Below are 16,816 nucleotides of genomic sequence, written 5' to 3' on the forward strand. Positions count from 1 at the left end.
GGCACCATTTTTAGCTTCTGCTGGATTTCCTCCCTTCTCCCCACCCCCCCAGCAGGCTCCAAACCTTGAAGTAACCTTGCTCTGTCCCCCCCCCAGAGACGGCTCCATGCCTGAAACATAACCTCTAATCTTATTTTCTATTTCTAGCATACAATTCACGACCCTTATCCCAATTTTTTAAATTAAATATTCTGTGTTGCAGACACTGCTTCCTATAGTTACAATAGTGCACACACTACACCAGAATTTATAACCATATGCTTCTTGTTGAGGACAATTTTACATTACTTTTAAGAGCATTAGAAACACACAGTATTTCTGTATTACAGATTTACAAGCCTCCGAAAAAGAAGTTTTCATTGCTGCTGCCAATATTCCACTGCAATGAAACAGCTTTATTTGTTGGGAGGTTTAGATAAAGACCTTAAAATACAACAGCACTACATTTCAGGGCAGTCTGCAAAGTGAAGCATAAACTTTCAGCAATTACACATACTTAGAGAGTATTTGCAGACATTAAGCTAATGTCTTACAAACTACAGGGTTTCTGTTACAAAGGAAGTCTTTTCACCTACCACTATTTGTATATTAGAACGATTTTGCTTAAAGTTGGGAATTTTTTAAACAATAACAAAATCTGCAGTTTACGTTCCCTACACAAAATACATAAAAATAAAAATGGCCTACTGTATTTGGCCATCTTGGTCAAAACGTATTCTTATAACTCGCTAGCACAATCCATAATCCCCTTTCATATCTTTATCAATTTTTTTTCCATCTGAACAATTGCTAGGGTGAAACATTTCACCGTTCACAAATTCTCCCAGAGAAGTACTTTCATACAGAACAATTCCCTGAAGAATGAAAAAATATTTTTCTATCTCCAAAGTGCTGAAAAACAGTTTTCAGGATGCATCCCTGGCCAGGAGACTGCAGTCTGACACAGCCGTGCCCTCTGCAGAGCTGCACAGTTACAAGAACATGTCTGCATTTTCATCAACACCAAGCTATCACTCTTCCACCTACCCTAAAATAACCTATTTCAGTCCTAGAAAACACATTGCCTCAGAAGGCTGCAGCAATGCCTATCACTGTTCAGCTGGCCATGCTTGTTCTGTAGTGAAGGACAGATCTGGTCACTTTGCATTAGTGAATACAGAGTGAAAATGAAGGAAAAAAGAGCGAAAATTCTAACCTACCACATACCAAAATGTTTGTATCAAGCTAGCTAGCTAGCTTTCAAAACAGGGCCAACTATATAGGCACTGCTCTCCTTTCATTAATCAGAAAATTAGTCAACCTAGAATGATAAGAGCAAAGAAATTGCCCTTTGTGGCTCAAAAATTATTCTCTGAATTACAGTCTAGACATAATCAGCTGAGGAGACAACTTGACTACACAAGTAAAATTAAGAAAAGAGGAATAATTTTTGGACTAAGATATGAAGTGCTACAACAGGCTTTGTTCAATTTATATACGCTATCAAAATGTTATACAATAAATACAGTTTACTTTCCACTAATCTGCGCAGGCAGTTCTAATAAGTATCATTCGTTTGTTCTACTTTCTCTCTCCCACTCTTTCAGCCTCTATCCTATTCTCAGCAGGGCATCCTTTGAATTTATTGGTAGCTCCACAAAAACTGAACACCCTGAATACCACAAGTGGGAGTATAGCCTCTAGCAATTAAGAATAAAAGCAGATAAGTGAACATAAATTAGACTAGAGAAAAACATGTGCAAGAACTTCTTAAAGCAGTAGAGCTAAATTTTGAAATGGATTGGAAAACAAAAATATAAAACTATTGAAGACTTATCTCATCCATGTACTTAGCGCATCTGTTTGTACCACAAAGCAGAAGTTAGCCTGAGAACAGGAGCAGCGCAATCAGAAGCAGCCCAATCTGACATTCCTTCTTAGGTGGCTACTAGGGGTACAGAGAACTGAACTAAAAAGACATTGTCAACATAAATGAAAACTTCAAGTCAAGATTGCCTTTCCCTCAGAAAAAAAAGGTGTTGCAAAAACATATTTTGGATGGTACTTTCATCAAGTCTTAAGGTTCAATATTTGAAAGCTTTTTTTCTCCACCGCCCCAAAATGACAGCTAGAAACTTCTCAAAAACCATCATTGTGATTCTTGTGTCAATGAATGATAGCCACAAAAATTTATTATACCACTAGGAAACTATTTACCAGTATGTTTTCAAAAAGGATGCTGCTACTCGAACGGAAAAAGAGTATCACACCACTACTGTTGGACAACCTAAGTAACTATTTCAAAACAGTGCATTCATTAAGCATCTTATTACTGCAGTCTCCATAAAATATATAAGAACTAATACAACACACTGCTTATCAGATGTAAATATCATATTAAAAATGTTTCCCCACTACCTCTGCCTTTAGCATGAGAATTACAGAAACAATTCTAAAGTACTCAGTGAGGATAGTATTAAACAGGTCTTCCCTTTTTCAAAACTGTTTCTACTCCCACCTTAACAAACAATGCACGACTCTGTTAAGTTTAGGAAAAGTATTTCTCTCCCAGTGCTCTTTTTCTTTGATTTGATATCTAAAATTTGATGAGTTCTTTAATGTTGCCCATTCTGTGAGAAATGGGAAGGTATTTCCAACCACATCCCATGGAATTCTGCCTGCTTTATAGTTCCTAATCTGTCCTTGTACATAGCCTGGCTTTTTTCCCCTACCCAAAAATACATTTTCCTTTCAACATGTTTAAATACTTAACCTTCTTTTGCTTACAGAGGGAGATGTGCTTTCAGCAGTACAAAAAGGGCAGTCTGCTAGTGTAGTCACTTCTGCCCAAGTTCTTCTATTGCTAAAGGATCTCTCCTTCCTGTCTAACCTGCAATAGAGTTAAGAGATAAAAACAAAAATAATGACTCTTTCCACAGATATCCCAGGAGAAGTGGAATTATTACTTGAGCAAAAAGTTCACCTTATACTTGCTTTAAGATAAACAACTCAGTAATAGTCCCCGGTAGAACAATTAGCTGCTAGACCTAAGTAGTAAGCAAGCCTCATGTTTTCCCTATTTTTCTTTTAACTATGTTCTTCATGTACAATTATTTTCACATTTATCCCCTTTTCACAGACTGACAGAAAACTGAATGTCTGTACCCTGATCCACAGTTGCTGATGGTAGTAGGAAGTACAAATTGTTACTGCACAAACACAGCACTAATGCACTTCAGTGGGAAGGACTCCAAAACGTATGGAGGAAAACCAAACCAACACAACACTGTCTTACTACAGCTACTCCTTTCTTCCAAGGCTTCCTGTAAAGATCTTGCTCTACATCTAGACTTACTCTGTTAGGCAATAACAATTCCATGTTCTGCCTAAGTTTGCAACATATGACCATAGGAATCTCCCAAAGAATAGCGTAACGAACAAAAAGAGATGTGCTAGGTCTAAATTGTCCATCTTTTCCCAAAAAGCCGTTTCCTCTTACCTACTATGATATCAAGTCTGTTGTTATCTGCAAGCTTTGAACATTAAAAACGTACCTTACTTTCTGATCACAAGTCCATAGGATCAGTTCTATTTTAAATTCTTCCTCCTACTTTTAGATTCACCCCAGCAAACTTAAAAACCACAGCATTAGAGATGCATTCTTGTAACTCACCAGGGTACTTCTGTTTGGTTTTAATCACAACAAATATTTTCTTCTCAGACCTAACAATATCTGTTACATTCATATTTCATGATTTTCTCAAAAATTTTACTTCAGAAATTAAAAAAAAACACAAAACCTTTTTGCAAAACGTTTTGTAACATTACCTGGTTGGAGCAGACCATGCCACGTCCTACATTTACCAACTCCTCTATCAGGACTAATCAATGCTAAAGTCATAAACGAGACTAAATGCAATCAAAGCAGTATCTTATACACCAGCTATCACTCATGCAGTAGGAGAGTTTAAGTAGTGCTTCAATTACACAGATACTAACACAACAGAGTTTAGAACAATGGGAATCTTCCCACATTTTCAATATGGAATATTTCTCCTTACCTTTTTCAGCTAACAATCCATACCACACACATACAATCAAGAGCATTTTCAACTTGAGTTAAATTGTAAAACAGGAAAAAAAAATTAAAAAATTAAAAATGCACAGGAGAATAACGTAGAATGACTAGATTCAGCAGCATAAGAAAATAAAATTATTGCAGACTTGGCAGTAGAACCAATGGTTTTTTCTTTACATCATATGAATATGATGATCAATATCAGATTAAACTATTTATGGTGTCTCAAATGCTATTAGTAAGGCAGTCTACAGCATTTTGAGTTCTTACATGCATACCAACAAATTATATTAAACAGAACAGCTACTTACAAAATGCATCTGTATATCCCCCTTACAGCTAACGTATTGTTCTGTCTGGAACAAAAACTTCTTCCATCGACTGTTTTCCATATCTTTCAGATTACTCTGTTGGCATATCTTTGCCTCTGAAGTTGAAATGTAGACATTTCTTTGTCCATATTTTGGGCGAGACAATGGGTTTTTATTGGTCAGAAGTAGTACTTCATAATTACTGTTTTAATGTTAAGTTATGCAACTCTACTGTTAAGTTCCTAGAAAACAACTCAAGAATGAATGCCAGTCAAAAAATCTTGATTTTTACAACATGCCATGTTAGCAAAAATTACAGCATCTTAAACCATATTTACCAGAAGGCTGTGCTGCCTTCCAGCAAGACCTGGACAGACTGCAGACCTGGGCAGCAACATACCAGATGAGGTTTAACAAAAGCAAGTGTAGAGTCTTGCACCTGGGAAGGAATAACCCCAAGCATCAGTACAGGCTGGGACATGAGAGAAGAGCTCTGCAGAGAAGGACCTGGAGGTCCTGGTGGACAACAGGTTGGCTATGAGCCAGCAGTGTGCCCTGGTGGCCAAGAAGGCCAGTGGGATCCTGAGGTGCATTAAAAGGAACCTGGCCAGCAGGTCTAGGGAGGTGAATCTCCCTCTCTACTCTGCCCTGGTCACACTTCACCTGGAGTATTGTATCCAATTCTGGGCTCCTCAGTACAAAAAAGACAGGGATCTCCTGGAAAGAGTCCAGTGAAGGGCCACAGAGATAACAAAGGGCCTGGAGCAACTCTCTTATGAGGAACGGCTGAGCTACCTGGGTCTGTTCAGCCTTGAGAAAAGACGACTCAGAAGGGACCTTATTAATGTTTATAAATATCTTAAGTGTGAGAGTCAAAGGGACATGGCCAACCTCTTTTCAGTGGTCTGTAGGGACAGGACAAGGGGAAAGGGCCATAAACTGAAGCGTAGGAAGTTTCGCACCAACTTCTTCACAAGGGTGATGGAGCATTGGAACAGGCTGCCCAGAAGGGTTGTAGATTTTCCTTCTCTGGAGATATCCAAGAGACCCACCTGGACACATACCTGTGCTGCCTGATGTAGGGTGCCTACTTTGCAGGGAGGTTGGACTCGATTTCTAGAGGTCCCTTCCAAACCCTACAATTCTGTGATGCAGTGATTTATGTCATATTTAAGCTTGTTATTCATAGGTGAATGTAAAGTTTTCCTCTTCATTATTTGATAATTCCAAAGGACTACATTAAGTGCTGACTATGATTAGTTACTTTGATATGCTTCTTACTGTAGTCTCCGTATGAAGGCACTTAACAAGAAACCAAAACCTTTAAAAGGGAAAACAGAGTGAACAGAAGCAGCAGCAGGACAGGCATCCCAGTATAAACATGAGGAAGCCACAAGGGCCTGCCACACAACCTACAGCTTACCACCAGTCAGTTGAGGCAGTAGCTTCCATATAACAGAATGTAAATACCAGTTTTAGAAAAAAAATCTTATCAAGTGAAAAAAAAAAAAGGAACAACAATTACTCCTCTTTACATAAATTATAAAACAAACATTTCAGTTGAATTACTTCTTAAAATCCTGGGTCTTACCTAAAAGATATAGAGTGCCCAATCAAAGCAGAAAGACAACAGTTATAAAGGACATCGTGTGTTTGAAGACACAACAATATATTTAAGTCAACCTGTACAATATTTACCCTCTGAGGATAGCTACAGCTGCAATTACTATTTTCTGCTTTTTTCCAGAATGTATTAAGTGAATCTTCCGAGATCACCGGGTTTGGACTATTTCAGATGGATTTCTGTCTGTCAAACACTGTCTGCTGGGGAAACACTACATAGACAGGGTAAGGTGAACAAAGCTAATGAATTGTTTGTCTTAGGTTGATAGTGTGATGCAAAAGGGAAAACAAAACAAAACAAACTACCACACCTTGACAACACAACCTTTAGAGACAGCTATGTGGAGGATAGGAAGTTCTCTGAGTCAACAATGCTTTAAGGCACAATCAGGTTTTACATATTACTAAGCATGATAATCAATATTAACTGTTTCCAATGCTGAAAATAGTACCCGTTTAACATTGCTCATATTAGGATTCCTTTTAGAGAAATATATTTAGCATAGGTGTAGCATGCGAGACACCCCACATTCATACAATTCATCCCTCATCACACTGAGCAACTGCATCATGGTACATGATCTCTTCCTAGAGATCAGTAACTCACACTCTGGATCAGAATATATCAAATAGCACATGCAAAGAAGAGGTAATAAATTATTTGGCTGAAACAACAAGAGATTTCTGGAAAGAAACTGCATCTTTACAGTTTGTTTTTTTGGTCAGATTGTATCAGACAATTCTAATCAAACTTCATAAAAGCTAACTGTTCCAAAAACTAAAATGGAAAAATAAAAGCTCTTTCCTGTTTTGTCTTCAAAGGAAGAAAATGCACTTTTCCCAAAAACATTTCACTTAATCTTGTGCCTCAACTACGGATTTACTCTATGATACCAATCCATCGCCACAAAAATTTAACATTCCTATATAAAAACAAAACATGTATTATTAGTGGCTTTCAAAAGACTTCATGTCCAGCAACATCTGCAGAGCAATAGATTTCACTTAACCAGACCAGGATCTTTTCTAACCACAAAACCAAGCAACAGATGAATTTCAAAATAGCACAGGTCAGATGCATCACTTTTCCACATGGATAAAGCAAGAAGTGCACTTGACCAAAGTCAGCCAAACTACATCATATCAGTCCCATGACCCACACTACTATTTCAGTTTTACGAATAAATAGTTGTAGGAGAAATAAGATTTAAATTAGTGCTAACAACACGGATCTGCAGGACACACTTGAAAATAATAAATTGTGGACAAAGCCATGTTAAATTCATGGTCAAATCCTTACAACATATATAAAGTTCACTTATCACCTAAGTTATTTTGTAACATTCTAACATTGGAGACAAGTTATTCACTCTCCTTTGGATCTGAAATGAGGTCAAAGTGCTGAATCTGACATCACAATCTGTTACCCTGGAAGTTACTGCAGCATTTAGACAAAGAAAAGGTTTATTAACCTAATCGGATTGCTTGTGAGAAAATGTTTCCACTCTCTTCCTGAAAGCAGCACAAGATATGCAGAAATACTGGAAGCTCTCTCAGTGAGGATTTTTCTACAGTTTGATATAGAACCAAGCATATTTCCAGCAAAGGCAAACATGCTCTTTTTTCAGTAGCTTGTTCTAATAATTGGCACATCCTCCCTGCACCTCATGCAATTTTTATTAGCACAGAAGTCTCTTAAAAAAAATAACCCTTAGAATTAAAAGTCCACTTTCACTTGCATTATTTTTGGAAATTTTATTTTTAGTTAACATAGCCCTGATCTTCTATATAAAAACTTCAGCTTCTCTTCAAAAGTAACAGATACAGAAGTGCAAGTTACAATACCATCAAAACTTCAACTCTGTTTGTATTATAACCTGTGTACCTACACTAGTTGCTGCCCAGTGCAGTTTATTTGTACTCACTGTGAGCTAGCACAGTACGTCAGTTTGCTCTGCATAGGTAAAGAAGGCATGAGTAACGGCGCAAACCTCTGCTGTCCTGCCAACAACAGTGGCAACCTGGCAGTCTCAAAGATTTCACTTTTACTGCTCAGAACTAAACTCCATAAGGTAAAATTCTGATCACTAACAAATAAACTAAACTACTTTGTTTTTTTCCTATTTCTTTAATAAAGGCCAAGAAGAAAGTTTTCAGCTTTCCTGAATGGTATGTGCATATTTAGCTTTAGATCAATTTTTTTGGCGACACATTAAAGCTCTCAGCTACATCATCTGCTTGTAAACAGTCGTCTCACATTGGAAAAAGCACAGAACTTATTATCTTGTTTTGCAAATATTTGCAAACTGTGTCACTTATCCAAATGAACACAACTGTATCTTTGGTAAGAGGCTAATACAGTTCTTTCCAGGGCTACACACACTGATGAAGTTGGATTCTATACAACATACTTGCACAGTTTTAGTTAACCCTGTTCTATACTATAGTGCCTTCAATTCCTGCTCAAAGAATTGCAGACATTCAACATCAGGCAACGTGACCATTCTCCTGTACAAACACACGAATAAATAAAAACCCATTCCTGTCCTCAGGATCCTTAAATTAACAGAGGTGCCTTCAACAGAAGATGAAAAGCTGCATTCATTTTTACATTTATTTCAGATGCACGGCTTCATCTGAGAATTTGGGGATGATAACTCCATTTCACACTTAGCGAGTTACAAGCAAAAAACTAAGCTAATAGATCTGGAATAATGAAATTTTTAGGCATCCTCTTCCTCCCTCTGCATAATACTGTCTGGTGCATGACTTGCAAACAGCATTCTGAGAAAGATTTTGAAATACTTAACAGAAAGATCATGTTCCTCAATTCTTCGGGAGTCTGGCATAGAATTACATTCACCCATACTGATCTTTCCCCTGCAATCTTCAGCCTTTGTCACAAGCTTGGAGGATGCAGAGAGAGGGAAAGTCTTTCAACAACAGCACGAGTTGTTTCTGTGTCTGGTCACTACGGCTTTCATTTGTTTTCAGCATTTCTGTTCTGTGGCTGGGCCACATAAAAGGAATGTCTAACATCTTCAGGATGAGATTGCCAGATTCAAGTATTTTGAAGGAACTCATAAAAATATCAGCTTGTACTTATACTCTTTGGAAGAAACACTTAAAAGATCTCAAGATTTTTCTGGAATGTGAGTTGTAGGCATTCAGGTGCTTTACCTTTCACTGAGGAAGCTCTTATGATTCGACTTGAACTGTTCTTCTACAGCACTATCAGCCAAGCTCTGTAATCTGTACAGAAGAGCAAGACATTCCGTTTCATAAACAAGAAAAATGCCTAGAATACTGCTCTGAATATCATGGTATCAGACAGAGCATGCAGAGCTGCTTGAAAGAATATGACGTTACCCCAGCAAATCCAGAGGAATTCTTAATAGCACCAAGAAACTTGCAAACACACCAATTTGTCACACCAAGGAAATCTGCTTGTGAAACTAAAAACACAAGTTTTAAAGAATTAAAGACAAATTTCATTGCTAGATTACTCTCTCACAGTAACAAAAGCTAGGGACATATTCAGAAAGTAAGAGGAGAAAAGGTCCATAACATTCCTGTCTTCCTGCTCTTCTCCTATGCTTTCCTCTACAAGACATCCCATATACTGCTTTAAAAAGTTCCCAAAACATAGCATTAAAGGAGGTTTGTTCCATCCCCACATTGCACCAGCATATGTTGTACAGAGCCTATGAGGAATTCTGTGTCATCAGAGTTCCATGTAAATGTCAACTTCGAGCACACAACTAAACAAGAATCACACCTTCAATGCTGTTATTAAACAATTACTTAACACTGTGACTTCCTAACCAACACACAAGTCTGGAAAGAACACGATACAATGTGCAAGGCTGAGATGGGCTGGCTGATAAAGGTGGCAGAGGAATTTTCCTGTCAGAGTTTTCCAAATACTTCTGCAGTGCTGTTTTACAGAACGCATACCAGTAAATGCTAGTTTCTGACAAGTACCCCACTGAAAGACAGCTAGATAGAACATCAAAAAATGCCATATTTGCAGAACAAACCCTAACCATTTGAAAATTATTAGAAAAGCAAGAGATGAAAGACCACAAAGAAGGAATACAGCCGCACTGCATAACAATGACAATCTAGCTAGCCTTAAACAGAAAATACGCAGTCATCTCAAGGAGAAAATTTTCCTAAAAACATAACTGTAAATCAGTTTTAAGGAGTATTGTAAAGATGTTTCCTAAGTTATTATTTTCTCTGATGTGATCCTATGAATAAGAGCACGAGATAAAATTTATTTTTTTTTAATGGGGACCAGCTACTTTTTGCAAAAACTTCTCGAAGCTGTTGTGTAATACTACCATACATAAATATGTATATCTCCTAGAGCCATCCTCAGAAGGGAGAGTATATATTTCCTTCGTGAAAACACTTCTTCAAAGAAAAGGCTCAGAACATCCCAGTTCATCGTTTCAATTAGAAGTTGTAATATGTGCTTGTGCCAGCTCTATGTTATCGTTTAGCCTGAAACCAATGCACCAGCAATATGCAACACCACTGCTGGAATATAAAGACTCTTGAAAGCCTCACAAAGCCTCAGTTACTCCCACCTTGCTGGCTTTCACTCAGACAGCTCACGATCCCCCTCAAAGTGCTTCATCCTTCCCTTTTCATCCCTCTTCTATTCTTCGAAGCTCAGCCAACATTTTTGGGATCTCTGTTCTGCTGTTTTGTCCTCACACCCATTCCTCCCGTGTTCTCAGGCTGCTCTAACCCAGGCCTCTGGAAGTTGTCTGCCCCATGCAATGTTTATGGTCATAACAGAACCACACAGAATAAATCTAGGAAGGTGACTCTAAGTAACCAATACACTAACTTGCAATTGCAGCTGAGTTAAGACAAGATTGGTATTTCAAGATAACAAAGTTCTCAAAATAATTTTTGAAACACGTCTCATTAGCATCAATGCTATCTTCTTCAAAAGATGGCAATAGTGTTAATAGAAGAGAAAATTTAAAACATTTTTGCCAAAATTCAAGGATTTGACCAAATTATATCACAGAATGCCAGAAGACTAGGATCAAATAAGACAATTCAACAAGTAACCCACAAAGCTGAATGAGTAAAGTGAATGCCTTGTATTCTCCTCAGATACCTTAGTTTCTTTGGGGTCAGAAGGCACTAAATCCCTCTTACCATAAAATTATCTTTTGAGTACATCAACAACAGAAGACAAGAATCCCACAAAAAGCTAAGAGGCGCAACAAAACACCAACAACAACTTCTCAGCGAGTTTGGAACACATCTTTAACAATTTCTACTTATCTTTCAAAATATTCTTTCATCCTACCAGGCAGAACTTCACATTCTACAGCTACCAACAGCACCTTCTGTGGTTTAGATCTTCAGTCTCCAAATACAATTCCAAAGTTGCCTCTAGCTGCAAGATGCACAAAAATTAAACACATCCCAGAATACATTGCCGCCTGGAGAGCACAATGTTGCCTGCTGCGTGTTACTTAATGTTAACTGATGTTACCTAAAGGCCAACAAAGCCAAGCTCTAAGAGGACCGATGCAATTAGAACGTAGATTTTGTTGAGCTCACCACAACCAGCTGCCCTGAGCGCCAGCCCAGCACACTGCTTTCGTGATGAGGTTACCCATGCTGCTGGAAATGTCATCTTTCATGTATGATATAAAAACCCTTCTATAGCTGCTAACAATACCCTGGCATTGTTTGCAACATGTAGGGTGTTGTTCTGGCCAACATCCAATTCCAGTAATAATATTCTATCTACCGACAGTAACCACAAGAAGATAGCCTTACTTTTCAGCCCCAAGTGGTTTTGCAGAGCAGCAGCAAGCTCCTGAAGAACTGCCACATTTCAGTGTAAGTTCTGCATTTCACTGTTCATTTATCTCTCTGCACAGATCACACGTTTCTCTCAAACTGTAGAAACACCTTGAGATTACTGGGAATAAAGGAGCTCTTTTTATACAGTACAATTAGTCATACCAACAGTGATAGCTATTTTGAGCAGCACCTATTAATCACTATCATTAGCAGGATCTCTGGTGTACCAGCATTCACTGTACCAAGAACAAGTCTTTTCCCATTACAGCACTACTACATAAACAAAAGCAGCAGCGCAATTTCTCTTGACACAATCCCGTTCTGGGTAACGAGAGGAAGCAACAGCACTTACAACTTACTTGCCATTCAAGACACAAAAGGAAGCTTACTTATGCCAGGACAACAAAAATACAATTGTTTTGCTGTAATGAACAACTGGCTGTAATTTCTGTACTGAGGAAGAAAAGTTCATGAAAAATAATAGATTGTGTGAAGAAATGAGGAGAAAAAAGAAATCCGTCAGGACGGAGGCAGCAGAAAAAGAAATACAGAAAGTGATCAAATACAAGTGGATGGTTAACTGGAAGAAACCTAGACTTCTTCTTTAAAGACTTCTAGCAGATATTTCCATACTATTCAGTATGAAGGACAACTGTTGACCAAGTTCCAGAGTCTCTGAAGAGGCTTTCATCTGGAAAATATTCCTGTATGCAGTATTTCTCATTTCCTAACACCTCTGAGTAACTCCTGAATCAGAATGAAAAGTGCTAACAGAAGGACTTATGCCTTACGCTGACCTAAGGAGCAGCAGCACAAGACACACACGAAGGAACGGCTCACACCCAAGCTTACACGAAGCCCAGAAACCTGAGTGTTGGCTTGAAACACAGCTTCGTCACCACTGCAAATACAATACTTAGAAAGTCCACCCAGAAGCCCAAAAGAGAACTGCGAGCCTCAAACTGGGAAAAATAAGGATTATTTACAGAAGAAGCGTCCATCTTACTCTGTGTCAAAGCGTTGCTTAGCAGAAGTCTCCAGCCAAGTGCAAAATCGCATTGGTACACAAATAGCACCTATGTGCACACTGTGATCAGCTGCAGCTCACGGTCCCATCAGCAGCGTACCACAGCCTCCACATAGCCAGGAGCTCCGTGACACAAACCACATGCCCCGGGGGCTTCAGCCACCCACCACCAGCAGCCAGAAGCAGCAGCCAGCAGCACCCTGCACTTTGTGAGCCAGTGCTGGGCTGAGCATAGGAGCAACAAATGCCCTCAAACCCCACGCTGACCCCTTCCCCAACCCTCTAGACTGGAGCTTGCCAGCAGCCGCACTGGGAATACAAAGTGCAGAGCCATTTTGGGAACCAGAGCTCTGCTTTTGGCAGCTGTGTGCCCCCACAGCCACTGACTGACAGCCCAGCAGCTCCTCGCCGCCACAGATCTTTCCACCGCAGCACCCGGACATCTGTCCCTCCAGCAATGGCTGATTTATACCTGGCACTGGGTTTATAATCTTAAGTAAAGCAACACGAGATCTTTCAAAACCTCCAGACATAACATCCACTTGCCACACGTGTCAGCACCAACTCCTTCATCCCAGCGCAGGCCCCATTTCGAGCACCGAGAAGCGCAGGTCTGTGAGTAAAGTTGCAAGGTACAGCCCAAAACGAGAGCTCTCCTATTCTGCCTGCAACGCGCACACAGCACGCTAGATATAACCCTAAAGAGCAAGAAATAGCCCTTGGTGCAAGCGTCGGGTGAAGGGCTGCGAGCCCCCAGCGCCGCGCCCGGCGGCACAGACGGCACCGCCCGCCTGCCCGGCAGGGGGCCGTCAGAAACCCACCTCCCGGCCGGGCGCGAGCACAACGCGACGCCCCACCGGGGCGGCTCCGCCGGGGCTGCCCGCGAGCCCGGCCCGCGGAGCGAGGGGCCGCCCCAGCGCCCGGCAGCGTCACCCCGAGGCGAGGCCCCCGCGGCGGGGTCCCCGCGCCGGGCCGCAGCAGGCCGGAGCCCCGGGCGGCGGTCACTATTTCGCAGGAAGGTGCGCAGGAATTCCCGCAGGCGCAGTCCCCGCCGGGCTGCCCGCACTCGGGTCACGGCGGCGGGAAGGGGCCGGAGGGAGAGGGGGAGAGGGGGAAGTCGGCCGCAGCCTCGCCGCCGCCCCGAGCCGCGCGGCGCCCCGGCCGTCCCCGCCGCCACAGCGCCGGCCCCGCGCTGCCGACGGTGCCGCGGCGACGGCCCCCGGGCCGCGCCCCGGGACGCCGCCGCCGCCGCCCTGCCCCCGAGCCGGGCTCCCCGGGAGCTCCTCGCCGCCCCGGCGCCCCCCCGCCGCGGCCCGCGCGGCCGTCCCGAGCGCCGCCCGCCGCCCCCTTCGGCGCCCGTCCACGCCAGCTCGGTGCCTCGCACCGCCAGGGCCCCGCGCGGCCGGGCTGAAGGGCTCGCACCCGGCCCGCGGGCAGCGCCGGGCGCGGGCGCGGGGCCGCGCGGGGGGCAGGCGGCGCGGGGGGCAGCGGGGCGCGGCCGCGGCGCTCGCTCACCTGTCCGCCACAGCCCCCGCCGCACGGCCAGCCCCGCTCTGTGTACTCCGGAAACGGCGGCTCCTCCACCGGGCGCCGGAGGAGGGGCCGGCGAGGGGGCGGGCGGAGCCGCGAGTGACAGCGGGAAGGGGACGGCGGGAGGGGGCGGGCGGCGCCGGCGGAGGGCCGGGGGCTCCCGCGGGGGCGGATCGAGGGGAGATGGGGGGGGGGGCGGCGGAGCCGACGGGAAGCGGGCCGTGCTCGGCCCCGGCACCGCGGGTCCCCCGACCGCCTCCCGCCCGGCCTGAGGGGCTGGGCCTGGCCGCTGGGAGCTGCGAGGGACGGACGGGGCGTTAATCCGCGGTAGGGGACGCGGGCAGGATAATCTGACAGCGTTTCCGTGCGCTTACCGCGACGACGCGCTCGCCCCGTTGTTTTGCGGCCGGGCGCCGCGCGTGCTTCACGCAGGAATGGTGTGTGACAGGTCGTCGGTGGCACCTGCGGAGTACTGTGTGCCTCTCCTATTTAAAACCACCGGCTAGAGAAAATACCGAGTTCTGCACCCCCGTTAAATGTTTATTTGGGAATTAGGTAAGATGCACGAAGGTTAGCTCAAATTGGTCCCTCGGCCGTAGTTATCTCAGTGCTACTGCCGTTACCGATTGCTCAGAGCAGGCCTGTATGCGATGGCTTTGCTGTGAGTGTGAAGCAAGTTGTCACTGTTCCTCAGGCCTAATTTCATACAGAGAAGCTTATCATACAATTCAATGTGCTTTCGAATCCAACTCCAAATACACAGTCCCATTAATCCTGTTTTCTTGGCAGAAAATGTTTGTTTGTTTGTTTATTTCCAAGGTTTGGTTAGAATCTTACATTTGAAATGAAGCAGTTAATAACACAAATGGTAACAATAGTGTTAGGTCATGTAATAATAGGACAGTTGTTAACAGTTCTTGGAATATATTTAAGTGAAAAAATTTCTAGTACTGAGTTCATCTGGCTGTGATTCTAAAAAATATATATATAAAATAATAAGCCTCCCCCCAAAAAAACCACCTCTTGAATAGGATACCAATAAAGTGAAAATATCTAATTTCCACCAGTTTGTGCTGCTAATCAGAAAACACTCTGGGAAGAAGTGAAAGTGTCAATTTGTTGGACACCTTCTAGCCACAAGCAAGAAGCAGTCCTCAGCAGTGTCTGTGGGGAGCTGCCTGGGAGCAATCTGTGGCTTTGTTTCCATCTCTGTAGCAGATGGTTGCTGGCAGACTGGGCTGCTCATCAGTGCACTGCCTCTGAACTTTTCTGATTTTTGCATGTCTACTAAGCGTGTCTCTTCCTAGTCAACTGAGTTATCAAATTAAGAGATACCTGGGAAACACTTGGAAAGCAAGCAAGGGAACAGAAGGCTGTCACATTATCTGCTCCTTCAGCGGGGAGGGTTGATGGAGTGTTCTTTTTACTCTAAGACTGAAGTGAAATGCTGGAAAAGGTACCTTGGGGCAAGGGGGGATTGCCACTTTTAAATGGCAAACACTGATTTAAAAAATAATAATAATAAAAGCTCAGATGGGGTTTGAACAAGTATAGGTAGCTGAAAAGGAGAGAGAAAAAAAAAAAAACTGCAATGAATTCTTCTTCTTCTCAGGCCAGGATCAGAGGTTGCACCTTAATAGCAATGCAAAGAAGGACCCAAAATACCTCCTGGTTTTGTTTTTGTTTTCAAGTATACAGTTTTCTGTCTTTGGCAGGCAGGGTGCCAGGTTGGTGCCTTCCAGATGCAAGCAGCTCTCCAGGAGCTGAAGCAACGTTCTGAGGTTGTGCCATGCAACCAGTGCAGAGCAGCCCTGCGAGCTGCTGAAGGAAAAGGCAAACCAGCAGGAATTATTAAGGAAAACATCACCCCTTACTCTTGAGTCTTCTTGTATGTCCAGCCCAGGCCCTGTCCAGTAAGAATGCTGTTGAGCTACTGACATTTCCCACCTACAAACTTTTCTGGGAACATTCTTTCCCTTCTGATCTCCAAGCCACGTACCCTGCAGTACTTGGTCATGCAAGTTTTGTGATCTGGTGCTTGCAGAATCACAACAATCTCATGCTCTGACAAGTAGCTGGCAAATGTTGAAATATGAAGTATCACAAATATTGGAGTAAAACAATACTGTACCAAAAGCTGTCTGTCCACCATACCTTTCCTAAACAGTGCTATGGATACAGTTCTGCCAACAGATCCCCAAACTACATAAGCTACGCTGATAAAAACAGACTGTGTCCTGCAGACCTAATCTTGCAGTTCAACACAACACACAAATGTTCTTTTATACTAGCAGGAGGCCTCCAAGTCTGTGCTACATTTTGTTACCCTAGTGGCTTAATTTTATTGAGTGGCTCTGCACAGAATTTGGTTTTGTCAATAGTAACAATGTTAAAAACAAATTTTAAAATAAGCACATTTTTTATTTT

General features: G+C 42.6%; 1 protein-coding gene across 4 annotated transcripts in view; it reads right to left on the minus strand.

Moving 5' to 3' along the window:
* Nucleotides 1-14,786, minus strand: part of GARRE1 (granule associated Rac and RHOG effector 1) — a 55,109-nt gene extending 40,323 nt beyond the window's left edge. The window contains exon 1 of one of the 4 annotated variants that reach the window (XM_090149333.1): nt 14,764-14,786. The gene's annotated coding sequence lies outside the window, so the exon portion shown is untranslated. Of the gene's footprint in view, nt 1-2,766; nt 4,751-9,171; nt 12,657-14,374; nt 14,460-14,763 lie in introns of those variants that run through there. The other 3 variants (XM_031614989.2, XM_090149332.1, XM_090149334.1) reach the window with 3 other exon arrangements.
* Nucleotides 14,787-16,816: the final 2,030 nt, after the last annotated feature.

Source organism: Phasianus colchicus, chromosome 13, assembly GCF_987193195.1.
Source record: "Phasianus colchicus chromosome 13, bPhaCol1.hap1.1, whole genome shotgun sequence".
Taxonomy (NCBI): Eukaryota; Metazoa; Chordata; class Aves; order Galliformes; family Phasianidae; genus Phasianus; species Phasianus colchicus.